Source organism: Coptis chinensis, chromosome 8 (assembly GCF_015680905.1).
Source record: "Coptis chinensis isolate HL-2020 chromosome 8, ASM1568090v1, whole genome shotgun sequence".
Lineage (NCBI taxonomy): Eukaryota > Viridiplantae > Streptophyta > Magnoliopsida > Ranunculales > Ranunculaceae > Coptis > Coptis chinensis.
In genome coordinates this window covers 4,226,613-4,241,502 of record NC_141463.1, presented here as the reverse complement: position 1 = coordinate 4,241,502, position 14,890 = coordinate 4,226,613, and the positions used below count along the sequence as shown (strand labels likewise).

General features: G+C 35.8%; 1 long non-coding RNA gene across 1 annotated transcript; it reads right to left on the bottom strand.

The window, feature by feature from the left end:
• Window positions 1-12,281: 12,281 nt before the first annotated feature.
• Window positions 12,282-13,351, bottom strand: LOC147479427 (uncharacterized). The gene is made up of 3 exons (XR_015206176.1): window positions 13,089-13,351; window positions 12,921-13,011; window positions 12,282-12,821 (listed from the first exon to the last, which is right to left on the bottom strand). It is a non-coding gene; the product is annotated as an uncharacterized LOC147479427 (long non-coding RNA).
• Between the last annotated feature and the right edge of the window lie 1,539 nt (window positions 13,352-14,890).

Genomic DNA, 14,890 nt, shown 5'->3' with positions numbered 1-14,890 from the left:
TAGGACAGCTGGTCTTTTGAGGAAGTTTCCTGGATGTTAGAGTCAGTCACATGTTATAGAGAGTGAGTGAGCGGCTATAAAAGGGAAGAGAAAAAAAGAAATTAAAAGAACAACAGGCTCTCGTTTAAGAGAAACAGAGATTTCTTTCCATAGTTATAATCAGTTTTGTGCACTAATGTGTTAGATTATAACAATTGGTATCCAGAGCCTACGATCTTCGACACCATTATAATGACGTTAGGGTGAAGTAGAAAAACTAGCTAAAGGAACCAAGGAACAAGTGATGGAAATGCAAGGTTCACTTAACAAATTGACAGAAAAGGTTACGGGAGATGCCCAAGCCAGAGAGCAACTTGAGAAGAGAATGGAAGACTGATTTGACCAAATCCTCAAGTTACTAAATAACGGCGCAGAAAAAAATAAGCAACAACAAATAGGGGAAGGGGAAAATTCGGGAGGTGCAGTCATCACAAATACTGGAGCGTCTTCAAATCAATTTCATATCTGAGACCCATCTACGATGGAAGCTCAAGGTAACTTTCTTAGAGCTCCTAAAGTCGATTTTCCTCGTTTTGATGGAGAAAACCCTAGGGCATGGGCTCACAAATGCTCCAAATTCTTTCAAATCCACCCAATCGAAGAGAATCAAAAGGCCTATTTAGCCTCTCTATACCTAGAAGGCAAAGCTGATGCTTGGTTTCTAGATTACCAAGAAGGAAAAGAGAGTATCCAATGGGAGGAATTAGTTGAGGACATTTGTGGAAGATTTGAATTAGTTGGACAAGATAATTATGTAGGAAGGTTTAACAAACTAGTTCAGACCACAACCATGGAGGACTATTTTGAGAACTTTGAGGAACTCAAATCTTTAATGGTGAGCAAAAACAAACAATTAACAGAAGAATATTTTGTATTGAGTTTTCTGAGTGGGCTCAAAGAAGAATTGAGGGCAACATTGCAGATGTTCAAGCCTACTCAATTGAATCAAGCCTTATATTTGGCTAGAATGCAAGAAGCTGCATTAGATGCCCAATTAAAGAAAGCCAAACCTATACAGAATTTTTTTCCATCTACCACCTCATATTTCCCCACTACATCCACCTTTAATAAACCATCGACACCAACAACATCAACTCCTAAAACAGTTCCAACCTTGAAACCCACTTATCCTCCTTATTAGTCCCAAACTTCTACAAAGCCTTTTCTACCTCTAGTGAAAAGACTTACTCCAAGTCAGATGAAGATTAGACGAGACAAAGGCTTATTCTATAATTGTGATGAACAGTACAAACCAGGACACGTGTAAGAGCCAACAGTTATACATGCTTATTGTGGATGAAAAAGAACATGAAGAAGAAAAAGGTATCGAAAGCGATGCGGAGTCACTCTTGAATCAGATTGAAACGGACATGGAGATATCATTGCATGCTTTGACTAGTAGTGTTAGCCAAAATACCATAATAATACAAGGGCTTATTAAGAAGAGTCCTATCACAATACTTATAGATACTGGGAGTACTTATAGTTTTCTGGACCCAGTGGTGGCTAAACAAGTGGGATGCCACGTAGACCCTATTGCTCAGATGCTAGTAACTGTAGCCAATGGTGAGCGAACAATCAGCAATGCCATATGCAATAAGATGCGATGGAAATGCAAGGAAATTAATTTGAAGATGACATTAGGCTGCTACCCTTGGGAGGTTGTGACATGGTGTTAGGTGGTGATTGGCTTAAAAAATGTGGAGATGTACTTACTAATTTACAGAAGTTGCAACTCTCTTCTAAAAGAAATGGGAAGAAAATTACCCTAAAAGGAGGAGAGGAGGGGGATCATATGGAAGAATACACATGGGTTAGTGGGTCAACTATTTTCCATTACTGCCACTCATAGTCCACTGGAAACCACTGCACCTATGATTGAGCTACTGCAAGAGTATAAGGATGTGTGCACCACCATATTCCTCTCAAAACCAATTCTAATCCCACAAACCAAAGACCATACAAATGTCCTTATGTCCAAAAATCTGTGATTGAGAAATTGGTTCAAGAATGCTCGTTTTTGGCATCATCCAGCCTAGTCATAGTTCATTTGCCTCACCAATCTTATTAGTCAAAAAGAAAGATGGCTCTTGGAGGTTCTGCGTCGATTATCGAAAGTTAAACGCGATGACCATTAAGGATAAATTTCCTATGCCCATCATTGATGAATTATTGGATGAACTCCATGGAGCTAAAATGTTCAGCAAGATTGATTTGAGGTCAGGCTACTACCAAATTAGAGTATATGAACATGATCTCTATAAAACAGCATTTAAAACCCACCAAGGGCATTATGAATTCAAAGTGATGCCCTTCGGCCTCACAAATTCCCCGACCACTTTTCAAGCTCTTATGAACGAAGTTTTCCAACCTTATTTGCGCAAGTGTGTATTGGTATTTTTTGATGATATACTGGTGTACAACAAGAATATGGAAGACCATCTGAAGCATCTCAACATGGTTTTTGAGGTTCTTAGAGAACACACTCTTTTTGCGAAGATGTCTAAATGCAGTTTTGGCCAGCATCAATTAGAATATCTTGGTCACCTGATCACACAAGAGGGCGTAGCTGCAGATCCTTCAAAAATCGAGGCAATGACTAACTTGCCTATACCTAATACATTGAAGAAGTTAAGGGGATTTCTGGGACTTACAAGCTATTACCGAAGATTTGTGAAAGGCTATGGCACTATAAGCAAACCCCTTACTCAATTATTGAAAAAGAATTGTTTCAAGTGGAGCCCAGTGGCAGAGCAAGCATTCTAGCAACTCAAATCTGTGATGACCACAACCCCCATCTTGGCATTGCCCGACTTCAAACACCTTTTTGTACTGGAAACAGATGCTTGTGCAAGAGTGGTAGGAGCCGTTCTGATGCAAAATGGTCAACCAATTGCATTTTTTGGCAAAGCATTAGGTCCTAAAGCCCTTGGTTTTTCGACTTATGAGAAGGAATTACTAGCTATAGTCATGGCAGTCACAAAATGGAAGGCTTACCTTTCTGGCCACCACTTCATCATCAATACGGACCAACAAAGCATCAAGTACTTCATGGAACAGCGCATTACTACTCTTATGCAACAGAGATGGCTCACTAAACTATTGGGTTTTGATTACGACATACGATATAAACAAGGTAAGGAAAATAGGGTGGCAGATGCCTTATCAAGAGTGGTAGATGAACATGGGACTTGTCAAGCTATCATGGTAATCCAACCTCAGTGGATGAAGGAAGTAATATTCAGCTATGCCCAAGACAATGTAATACAACATCTGATCTCTCAACTACTGCTCACACCCAATGGAATTAACAATTATTCACACTCTTCAGGCCTAGTAAGATACAAGAGCATATTGTACATTGGGAGGGACCAAAATTTGAGACAGCGATTGTTGCAGGCTATTCATCGTCATCCGTGGGTGGACACTTTCGGTATACAAGGAAGTTATCAAACAGCCAAGACTTACTTTTCTTGGCGGGGTTAAAGAAGGATATATTAGAATTTGTCGGCCATTTGTGATGCTTGCCAAAGAAACAAAGGAGAACATGTATTTCCAGCTGGACTCCTCCAACCACTACATGTACCTACTCAAGCTTGGCAACACATCACCATGGATTTTATTGATGGGCTACCCAAATCTGATGGCAAAGATGTAGTGATGGTGGTCGTGGACAGACTCACAAAGTATAGCCACTTCATCGGCCCCGACCATCCTTACTTTGCCAAAGACAAGAGCGTAGTTATTCCTCTCTCATATCTACAAGTTACACGGCCTACCTGCGTCCATAACCTCTAATAGAGACAAGGTGTTCAAAAGCCTTAGGTACATCTATCAACCTCAGCACTGCCTATCATCCCCAAATTGATGGCCAGACAGAACGCACAAATGCTTGCTTAGAGAACTATCCTAGATGTATGGTGAGTAACAAGCCCACAAACTGGTTCAAATGGTTGCACTTAGCGGAGTGGTGGTTCAATACAAATTTCCACACAAGCTTCAAAATGTCCCCTTTTCAGGCCTTGTATGGTTACTCTCCCCTGCACCCTGCTTTCCCAAGTGAAGTCACCACTTCGATCGCCGCGGTAGAAGAGTACTTGGAGTACTTGAAACACCGAAATGGGATGTTGGAAATAGTTAAAGAGGGGTTGCACAAAGCACAAGAATGCATGAAGTGGTACGCAGACAAGAAAAGGACAGAAAGATCTTTTGAGTTAGGTGATTGGGTATATTTAAAACTGCAACCATATCGACAAACTTCAGTGACCATAAGAAAAAACTTGAAGTTGTCTACCAAGTTTTACGGGCCATTTAGAGTGTTGGCAAAAGTGGGTGCTATAGCCTACAAGCTGGAACTACCTACAGGATCGAAGATTCACCTTGTGTTTCATGTGTCGCAACTGAAAAAGAAATTAGGGACTTCAGTGATTCCCATGCCCAGTTTACCCGTAGATCAAGGTGGACATATGTTAGTTGAACCAATTGCCATTTTGAGTCGCAGAATGATCCCTCGCAACAATCAAGCAATTAGTTAAGTACTTATTCAATGGTCTAACACTGTTCCGGAAGATGCAACTTGGGAGGACTGGTCGCACATCGCAGCTGGGTTTCCTAACTTCCATCCTTGAGGACAAGGATGTTTGAATGGGGAAGGTATTGTCATATCCCATGGGTATAACAAGTGTCCCTTATTATTAGAACTTTGTGTTTAGTCTATATTAGCTTAATCTCATATTAGATTAAAAGTAGGACAGCTGGTCTTTTGAGGAAGTTTTCTCGATGTTAGAGTCAGTCACATGTTGTACATATAGAGAGTGAGTGAGCGGCTGTAAAAGGGAAGAGAAAAAAAGAAATTAAAAGAACAACAGGCTCTCATTTCAGAGAAACAGAGATTTCTTTCCATAGTTATAATCAATTTTGTGTAGTAGTGTGTTAGATTATAACAGAAACATGATTAAACGGATCACACAAATTCTTTAATCTATTCATGAAATTCAGACGTTAAGTTTTGCATGCACACCTATTCTTGATATCAGCTTCTCAACGACCGAGCCTTGGAGTAACTACGTTCCTGTTATTGTATACCTAGACAAATAAGCATGAACAATCAAGAATCAGGACATCTATTTGTATGTAATACAAACTACACTAAGAAAAATCAAACCTACATAGAGCTGCAAAAAGCGAAGCCCAGGTCCTCTTGAAGTGACTTCTTCTTCAACACTGGAAGTCGACCATAAAGATAATACCTGGAACACAAACCATACAACAAGGGGTTGAGAGGTACATAACATGATAAATTACAGAAATATTTGACGAACTCAAAGATTTAATCCAAATTGAAAACTTAGGTGTATAGCTCTGAAAAGAGCATTCAACGGGAACAGGTTAAGAAACATAAAATTTCACAAGAAGCATATATAACTTTCACATGATCAACCATAAATGTTTACATAAAGTGACTCAAACATTTCTAATGTATCTTGTTGGCAGAAGCTTCAACAATGGTTGTACATCAATAATGTTTAATAAAGCAAACACCTAAAACTAGAGTTTATGTCTTCTCATGAAGAACAATTCATTTAGAATAAATATTCAATAATAACCATGAACCATCTAACAATGAAGGTTTAGTTGTCTTTATATAATAATCGATATTCCTAACTCTATTTAGAAACCAAAATAGAAACCTTACTAATAACCTAGATCTAGAACAAATAAGAAACTCAATCTACTAATTCAATAAAACTACTAATAGTATAATTAGAAGCTTCTATATATGCCCATGCATCAATTTCGTTTTGGTTTCTACTAAAAAGGACCAAGCAATTCTGGCTTTTCGATGCAAGGGTATTGCTAATAAGATCGTAGCTTTTAAACATAACATAAAGTAGTGAGATGTCGAACTATAGCTGTGTTAGATGATGTTGCTGCTATTGCAACTGCATACTCTCCCCTGCAGATCATGCTCATTGTACCTTACAAGAGAACACAATATTGATTGTCATAAGTATACCCAAATGAGGGTTTACTCTTTCTTCTTCTTTTTTTCTTCTTTTTTTCTATTATTATTATATTTTTTTTGTAGAAACATGTAAAGCTAGTTTAAGTTTTAAAAAAAAATGAATATATTAGAAACATGAATGAAAAAAAAAAGGGGAGGGGGGGGTAACTTCTTTCAATTTAGTTATGTATACCTTCCTTGTATCCCTTTTTTTTAACACCACAGCAATAAAACTATGTTTTGAACGAACCCAAATCTTGAAAAACTCAATTAATAATCCCTTTTAAGTTCATTTGAGGATTTGAGGAAGAACGAGCGAAATAGTTCATTTGTTGGTTCTTTTTGCTTCTGTCATCACCCAAAGATAATCTTCTCTAAAAACCTAAAAATTTCCAACTCTAAACATAGCGAGCTAAAGAACAATTGCAACACAGATGACTAGCGAGCTAAAAAACAATGGAACATAGATCCCCTCTATCACTCAACCCTTTTTACCTCAAAATGTCTGACAACCTCTCCATCGACAAGTATAAACAATTTTTCCATATTGAGCAAGCACCTAGTCAACTAGAACATTTAAAAAGCCAAAGAACGAGTGTATGTATAATGGTCGGTGTTGTTACATGCTAACACCATCAGTTACTATAGTTTACAAAAAACAGAAACAACAGAACTAGCTTTAAGAGTATGAGCATTATGAGCACCAAGATCCTGAATATTAATATGAGCACCAAAATTTTGGCTTATAAATACTCAACAAACCAACATAACTACACATAAATAAATAAAATATAAACTTTGTGCGAATACTATTTTTTTTTTTATTCTATCTTTGACAAAAAGTAAAAAAACTTTCACATAAACAAAAGAAACACAGTATGTATGTCTAGAATTATACACTTTAGAGCATACCCAACATGTCTAACTCATCACACACTTCATAGCATACCCAACATGTCCAACTCATCATACACTTCATAGCATTCCCAACATGTCTGAACAAAAATGTTCAAGAAGTAGGAAACCACTTCACTGTCGCACTCTTACCAGGAACTGCCTCTCTTATCTTTGTCATAAATGCTAGCTTTTCCGCCTTGAATTTTGCCTTTAATTCTTGTTCCTCTTGGTCTTCCTCTTCTTTCGTCTTCTCTTTCTTCGCTTTCTTCTCCTTCTTCTCCTTCTTTACTTTCTCCACCCTTTCTCTTGCCCACGCTCCTCTAAGGAATTTAGATACTCCACAGCAAAATGCCCTCTTCTGTACTCCTGACCAACTATCTTTTAAACCCATTTGGTCAAAACCAAGATCAAAGAGCAATCTGGCTTCTCCAACCTCAGCCATAAGATTACCAGTATTTCATTCAGTGGCATTTCTAACAATTTCTTGTGGATCGGCAGTGTAAGGTTGATCTGCGGTTTTAGGTTTGATCTGCACTAGTGCCTAACAATGGCTTACTTTGACCTCTTCCTGTATTTTCTCGTGTTATAGCATCCACAATTTGTGTCGGAAGTTCATCACTCTTTAAGATTGAAGAACTATAATATTTAGGGATCCCACATCCACCATAACAACTCGCTTTTTGGATTGGTTTTAAATTCAAATGCACTTACTTTAATCTCTTCAACCTCTTTTACTTCAACTTCCTTTATCAGAAAGGGTTAAAATATTAGCACTCTACTAAATGGAATGGACCACATATAACATAATAGTATTTTGGAATTATAGTACTATAGTATATATTTTTTAAAAAAAAGCAAAAACAAAAACCCAAAAAAAAAAAAAAAAAAATACACACACACACAAATTTATGTTATTACCTAATTTGGACAGAATGATAACAAAAGTCTCACATATCTTTAAAATAAAAAGCTCCGTCACCCAAATTGTTAAAAAATGGTCAATTTCCTAATATGTGAAATTTTGCCCAAGTTGGATGCCCACAAAATATTTTTTTTTCCTCATAACATACTTACAACATGGCATTCAAATGTTCAATAAGAAATTTCCTAAAACTAAAAATAAAAAACATACAATGGAAAATTTTGAAACAAACCGATAAAGTCTCACCTCGATGTTTATGTGAAGCTTAATGTGCGGTCCGCAGAGTCTCAAATTTTAATACAACATCGCACACCATGCAGATAGGTTGACCATTTTCATTATACCTTACAAGTCAAAGAAATGTTGCATGTCAATCAGTTTATTAAAAACTTATAAACCCTAATTAAATAATATAAATCATTGAGACCTGAATGCAGAAAACTGCCTTCCTTATTTGGCTTATTAAATCACAACACTGATCAACAAATGAACATAAATGTAAAGAAAAATATATATATATATATATATATATATATATATATATATATATATATATATATATATATATATATATATAAACTTGAGTGAATGCCAAAACAATTATTCCATCGACAAAAAGTACAAAGTTAGGTTTTAAGACAAGTATGTCTCGTATCATACAATCCATAACACACCCGATTTCAACTCGTTTAGAAAAGCACTATATGTCCAACTTATCACCCAACCTTCTCTGGTTTTCTTGAATAAATATATTTTGTAGAAATAAGAAACAAATTTATTATCACTCTTTTCAGGAATTGCAACTCTTAGCCTTCTAATAAACTTTATTTCTTCTTCCTATGTTGCTTCCACTTTTTTGTCTTCTCCGATCCTTCTCCTACTTTTCTACTTTCTCCAGCCTTGTTTTTTCGCTTGCTTCTTGATAAACGTAAAAATACAACTATTAGATTTCTCTAATTTATTATTATGTTATCAATTATTTATTTCCTACTCTCACATGTATATTCATGCAAGATATAGAGTACGGAATCGTTTCACTCTTAACTCTCTAGACTTTAAACTAATTCAACTAATCAAATCTGAGGAAACAATGGTGAGAGCAGTATTTATGGATGTGAATTTATACTATGAAACTAAATATATGAATTTAACTTATATTAATTTAATTAAAGCAATTGAATATGACTTGAATAAAATATGGAGAATCTACACCAAAACAGCTTTTTTGTGACGCCTATTTGGCGTCACAAATAATTAGGCGTCTCAATTTGCGTCACAAAAATTTATGATGGCATATTGGCGTCAGTAATTTGTGATGGAATTTTGGCGTCAGTAATTTTGTGACAGTATTTTGAATTTGTGACGGCATTTTGGCGTCAGTAATTATGTTACAGTATTTTGAATTTGTGATGACATTATGGCGTCAGTAATTTGGAATTTGTGACGGCATTATGGCGTCACTAATCATATTTTCGTTTTGCTTTTTAAAAAAACATAATAATACACCTGCTGCCATATATTTAGAAACTACCTGCAAGTGCTCAAATCACTACTATACAATTGTTTCCATTCATCCATCCACATCTGATTACCACACAAATAAAAGAAGAAATCTTGTATTAAAAATATTTAATATATATAACATTGTATTCTCAACAAACAATATAATTGTAACCTTGCTACATACGTAGTCCCACATAGTAAATTTCACTCAACAATTGTATTAACACGCCTACACTTACAAAGAACCAGTTCTAACACTTACAAGGAACAAGTGGACAACGACTTATAAAACGACAAGAATTCATAGCCTTCTTTTGAACTTCTCTCAGCCAAGCTTAATGCAGGCTCATTGCCGAATCTAACATTGAAGAATTGACTTTATACATACTGCCTTGTAACAAACTTGAATTGCAGAAGAAGCTTTACAAATCGAAGCTTCGATCCTTTACGGTTGAAGAGTACTTCGATCATTTACGGTTGAAGAGTAAGACTGCATCAAAATATCAGGCTTTACACATAAGTGGGCAGAGACCAGCCATTTTACCTTATTTGCATCGAAAAGCCTTGGATTTGTAAGACGGGTAATCTGGGTCAAGAGAGAAGAAAGAACAATGAATATAAATAGTAATGATATGATCAATTAGGGCCAGTACAGAAAAATAGAAAACAGACTTAGTATGAAGCCAACATAAGAATATACCTGACCTCCCGATTGCTCAACGCTGGGAAAAAAAAACCCTAGTTCAAAATACTTAACAATGAATATGTGCATCATGAAATCCCTCTATTTTAGTGACACTTAGGAAGTTGAACTCCCTTAGGAAGTTGAACTCCCTTTTGTATATTACAGCCTAGAAGGACCATCTGACCTCACATCATCAATCCCTAACATAACACTAATGCTAAGGGGCACATATTCCATATTCTATATAAAAAATATCTGGGTTGAGCTGCGAAGAGTAGGAAGCACAAACCTGTCTTCTGCATAGTAAATGTGTTTATTAATTGTGAGCTGATTGTCTAGGGAATGCAACATGGAATTCAGTTTTTCAATTTTCTGCAAAAAGGAAAAGGAAATGAATTAAAGCAATCAATAACAAACACTACTGTATAATAACACTAAACAAACTATGTAAGACACCAGCTCCTTAGTTAATAGTAATCTCAGTTACCTTCTTTTCACTCTATATTTTCTGAAAGACATAATCACTATCTTGGGTTTTCATCATATCAAGTTCTTCATGAGTGTATTGTTTTGGTGTCAGTAATAAAAACACAAAAAGCCAGTGTAAACGAGGAGTCGAGGAGAAACAAGGAAATGCATATATCTCAAGAACTTGAAACTTAAAAACAAGAGACAAGTATATTACTCTGATTTGTGTACTCCGATCCACCCACAGTTTTGGACTTAATCATTTTATAGTAAAACTCATCCGGGTTTCTAAATGATGCCTTCTCCTTGAGTTTCTGCACAACCAACCAAAAACCAAAGTAAAACTCATCCGGGTTTCTAAACGATGCCTTCTCCTTGAGTTTCTGCACAACCAACCAAAAACCAAAGTTATTATTAACAACGTTTAATAATTAACATGTTAGACAAAATTGTTTTTCATATTACATTTCAAACTCCTCATGTCTCCAAATTTTACTTTGGAAGAAATAAGTCATAAGTGAAACTCAATCTGGTCGGGACTTATTCATGATAGCAAACTCAATCGGTGTCCCAAAGAAAAGTGAGGCCATTATTGGGCTAAGCATATTCCTAGTTATGGTGCCAATAAGGAATAAGCCGGAGAATAGGTAATTTCCTTCCCTCCATTTGTTGCGGGACTAAGCACTCATATAATGAAGAGGAAAGTTCAGGGTCTTCATGTGAGTTGTGCACTTGCCTAAAAGAGATATAGTTGAGGTTGACCAATTTAGTGATTGTTTTGGTAAAACATGAATTACTCCTATTTCAATTAAAGTTTGATCTAGATATGATATCAAATCAGTGTTCATATATATAGTTCAGAAAGGAATCATGGTTATCATAAAATCTTCAAGCATATACCTATCAATATATAAGAGCAAGGTCTCGTCAACTCTAATGAAGATCCATCACAAGCTACATATTCTTAACAAAAATAGATTTGTACTACATTTCCTGTTTGAAATACATTTGCAAGTCATATACCTTAATCGTAACACTGAATATGTCCAATTGCATCACCAACTGCCAACCGTGCATGTTGACGAGTCCATTCACAGACACCATTGGAAATGCACGAATTCCATGAAGGCCGCTGTGGAGCTCCGGAGGAAACTTTTTTTTCGAGTTCTCGAAGTTCTCAAGGCTATTTCATGGAATAAAAAACAATTACCTGCAGATATGTCATAATGTCTGAGTAATCAAGATAGAGAAAATCAAGAAAATAAATTATCAACATTAGATAGGCAGATAGGGAATCAAATTAATAGATGAACTTTATGGTATATATGCACTTACAAGGAAACCAAAATACCTTTATATAGTTTCCAATTATATAGTAAGTTCACCAAACTTATGATTTGAGCCTCCACATTAGTTGGTGCTATGAAAGAATTGAACTTTGACTACTCAGTAATAGAAACAGAACTAGAGCTGTCAATCTAGTCACCAAGAAAACCACCTTCCCCAAGCATTTTCCATTCTATTGTTGGTCCAACTTTCCATGGGCATAAAATTTCTCTACGAAGAATAAATTTGTTCATTTGACGAAATATAATAGAAATGTTCGCATTACGAGGATTACAAACAGCAGGGACAGCAGGGATCTCACATGGCTGTTCAAACTTGAGTGTGTCATCTGAACCTACAACTTTATACACTAGTCCAGCACCTCTACTATTCCAAACAAAAAAAAAAAATTATACAAATCCTTTATGTTTGTAGTCTGTATATAATGCCTCACAATATTTGTCCCAAACAAGAAACATACCCCCTATAACATGAGACTGAAAGAAGACCATCACCACAAAGGGGACCATCTAATATAGATATCACGCCAATAGCAATGCCACTATCTACTAATCGAAATATATAATGAGTCCCATACAGAAGCACTAGGACCCTTCCCTGGGATGATATTGATACAACAGAATCCCATCCATTGAACCTTTGTTCAGAATGGGCATCATGTTATGCGGAGAACTTTTATGCAATTTGGTTACACCATCCCCATATTGGTCAGACTCATCCAATAATATTGCATGCATTTTATCAAGAACATCAACCAATACCACAGATGATGTACTTGCCAGATGGAATTGCAGCCATAAACTTCAATTCTCCTATAGATAAACTCCCATGAAAGACAGTCCGCACAATATCTAGGCTATAAGGATCTACTATAACTACAGTACACATTGCCCAAGCCCTTTTCTGTGAGGTTCTCTATCAAACTTAATCTTGTTGTTTCCAACAGGCTCCATGTTCTAAAAACTACAATGTCCAATTATATTGCAAACATTATTATATATGACCAAATTTCATCCATGTCATTATTGTATAGAAAAAAGTATATATAGTTATACCCGTAAAGTGTCCTCTTTTTTATGAAAGGCTTTTGCACGTTCAACATAATCTTTGTGCTTTTCGAGGAATCCAAACTTCCTCCTTGCTTCTCTGCAGTGAAATTTCAAGTAAATATCGAAACTTTTGATACAATGAATTGAAATAGTGTTATTGGAGAGAAAACTTACGGTTGAGCTCGTTCTTTGTATAATTGAGCTTTTGAATACAATGAATTGAAAGAGTGATATTGGAGAGACGTAGAGAAGAAACCCCAGTGACGATTGAAAAGAGGGAGATTTAGTGCTATGTTTTTTTGCCCTATTTTCAGTTTTATTTTTTTGTTTTTCGATCGAGTGGTTTTGAGACCACTTTATCCATGGTAGGTGTAATTTTGGGAAAAACATGAACAGGTGAAATTCAAATAGATCGAGAAAGGTGGAGAAGAAGGGTTTCTCATTTGGCGTTCTTAATTTGAGGTCGAGAAGAAATCGGGACATGAACAGGTGGAATTCGAATAGATCGAGAAAGGTGGAGAAGAAGGGTTTCTCATTTGGTGTTCTTAATTTGAGGTCGAGAAGAAATCGAAGTCTTTGGACACAGTTTCGTGTTGGCCCCGTCAAGACATGCCCAACACGTGCGTTGGTATCTTAGTGAAATTAAATTCTTTGACGCCACCTTGCCGTCAGTATATTTTCTAAACATTTCTTAAAAAAAATAAATGAATTATTTGATTAATTGTGATAGCAAAACCCATTACGCTGGACGCCATAAATGGCACTAAATTTTCTCGACGCTTTATTTGGCGTCACAAAACGAAAAAAGCCCCTGTCACAAAAAAGCTGTTATGGTGATCGAAGAATAAAGAGAAATTAAAATCCACTTTTTAATTTCTTAACATGCTAGCATAGATTTGTATAGAAAACCCTAGTCTAGATATTCTCACACAAGGATAAAATATAAAGACTAGACCTTTAACGATCCCTAATTACTTTATATTATCTCTAGTTACAAACTAATTAGCATGAAAGAAAGCTTGTTCCCATTCTCATGACAAATTCACTATTCTCTAGTTTGGATTAAACTATTCTAATCTCTAAGTCAAGAAAAACCTAAACTTAAAACCCTAAACAACAAATCTATACTAACAAATCAAGTCCTCTCAAAGCTTCATTCAAACTCTCTCTAATGGGAGTTTAGCTTTGATTCATGGGACTATCATGAATAAAAGAATGAGAATAAAACATAATAGAAAGATAAGCAATTGAATTGAATAATAATAATAATAACTTGAAGGTATTTTAATGAAGGTTTTATGGAGACTACAATTATAAACCATAATTACTTAAACTATATTAAACTAAAGAAATGGGAGAGAGAGAGAGAGAGAAACCTAATTTACAACTAAACTAAAGAGGGGAGTAGTCAAGTTTTGTTTACCTTTAACCCTCTTTATATAAGAGAGGGTTAGGTTTACAATTTTGTGCATGGGTTTTGGAGCTATATTTTAGGCCACTAAATCAACCCCAAAACCTAATTACTTAAGTCCAAAAAGGGTTTCTCTACGAGAATTTACTGCAATACTCTTTTAGTCCACTTTTACTGCTCTAATTGGGTCAAGTCTTAGACTTTTAGAAAATTCTTTCCGAGCCAGTCGTTTTGACATATAATAGGCCTAATTCTGAGGTCTGAGTCCAAAGATGCGGTCTGCGGTAGTTCTGTTGACTTTTCTGTTCTTTTTCTACCCGCGTTGACTTTGACTTTTTAGCTTTGACTAGGCTTTAAAAAGGTTTTTTCTCCTTGAAACTTGGGCTTTAATCATATAATTTCTCTAGCAAGCAATTTGACTTCTTTCTCTTGCAAAAGTGACGTATTTCTTCACATAATTGATTCCAATACCTAAAATAGACAAAAACACGTAAACATTACTAACTCTTATTTATTATAAACATAATTAGCCTAAATAAAATACTATTAAGGAGTTAAAACTACA